A 2,100-nucleotide genomic window follows, 5' to 3' on the forward strand; every position below is an offset into this window, starting at 1 on the left:
AACTTTCCTCAACATAATAAAGGCCATATATGACAAGCCCACAGCCAACATCGTCCTCAATGGTGAAAAATTGAAACCATTTCCGCTAAGATCAGGAAAAAAACAAGGTTGCCCACTCTCACCACTATTATTCAACATAGTTTTGGAAGTTCTAACCACAGCAATCAGAGAAGAAAAGGAAATAAAGGAATCCAAATCAGAAAAGAAGAATTAAAGATGTCACTGTTTGCACATGACATGATCCTATACATAGAGAATCCTAAAGATGATACCAGAAAACTACTAGAGCTAATCAATGAATTTGGTAAAGTAGCAGGATACAAAATTGATGCAAAGAAATCTCTGGCATACCTATACACTAAGGATGAAAAATCTGAAAGTGAAATTAAGAAAACACTCCCATTTACCATTGCAACAAAAAGGATAAAATACCTAGGAATAAACCTACCTAAGGAGACAAAAGACCTGTATGCAGAAAATTATAAGACACAGGTGAAAGAAATTAAAGATGATACAAATAGATGGAGAGATATACCATGTTCTTGGATTGGAAGAATCAACATTGTGAAAATGACTCTAATACCCAAAGCAATCTACAGATTCAATGCAATCCCTATCAAACTACCACTGGCATTTTTCACAGAACTAGAACAAAAAATCTCACAATTTGTATGGAAACACAAAAGACCCCGAATAGCCTAAGCAATATTGAGAAAGAACAATGGATCTGGAGGAATCAGGCTCCCTGACTTCAGACTATACTACAAAGCTACAGTAATCAAGACAATATGGTACTGGCACAAAAACAGAGATATAGATCAATGGAATAGGAAAGAAAGCCCAGAGATAAACCCATGCACCTATGATCACCTTATCTTTGATAAAGGAGGAAAGAATATACAGTGGAGAAAAGATGGCCTCTTCAATAAGTAGTGCTGGGGAAACTGGACAGCTACATGTAAAAGAATGAAATTAGAGCACTCCCTAACACCATACACAAAATTAAACTCAAAATGGATTAAAGACCTAAATGTAAGGCCAGACACATCAGACTCTTAGAGAAAAGCATAGTAGAACACTGTATGATATAAATCACAGCAAGATCCTTTTTGACCCACCTCCTAGAGAAATGGAAATAAAAACAAAAGAAAACAAATGGGACCTAATGAAACTTCAAAGCTTTTGGACAGCAAAGGAAACCATAAACAAGATGAAAATACAACCCTCAGAATGGGAGAAAATATTTGCAAATGAGGCAACTGACAAAGGATTAATCTCCAAAACATACAAGCAACTCATGCAGCTCAATATCAATAAAACAAACAACCCAATCCAACAATGGGCAAAAGACCTAAACAGACATTTCTCCAAAGCGGATATAAAAATTGCCAACAAACACATGAAAGAATGCTCAACATCATTAATCATTAGAGAAATGCAAATCAAAACTACAATGAGATATCATCTCACACCAGTCAGAATGGCCATCATCAAAAAATCTACAAACAATAAATGCTGGAGAGGGTTTGTAGAAAAGGGAACTCCCCTGCACTGTTGGTGGGAATGTAAATTAATACAGCCACTATGGAGAACAGTATGGAAGTTCCTTAAAAAACTAAAAATAGCACTACCATACGACCCAGCAATCCCACTACTGGGCATATACCCTGAGAAAACCATAATTCAAAGAGTCATGTACCAAAATGTTCCTTGCAGCTCTATTTACAATCGCCAGGACATGGAAGCAACCTAAGTCTCCATCAACAGATGAATGGATAAAGAAGATGTGGCACATGTATACAATGGACTATTACTCAGCCATAAAAAGAAATGAAATTGAGTTATTTGTAGTGAGGTGGATGGATCTAGAGTCTGTCATACAGAGTGAAGTAAGTCAGAAAGAGAAAAACAATTACCGTATGCTAAGGCATTTATAGAATTTAAACAAATAAAATAAAATAATGGCACTGATGAACCTAGTTTCAGGGCAGGAATAAAGATGTAGACATAGAGAATGGACTCAAGGACATGGGGTGGGAGGAGGAAACTGGGGTGAAGTGAGAGTAGCATTGACATATATACACTACCGAATGTAAAATA

Source organism: Orcinus orca, chromosome 5, assembly GCF_937001465.1.
Source record: "Orcinus orca chromosome 5, mOrcOrc1.1, whole genome shotgun sequence".
Classification (NCBI taxonomy): Eukaryota; Metazoa; Chordata; class Mammalia; order Artiodactyla; family Delphinidae; genus Orcinus; species Orcinus orca.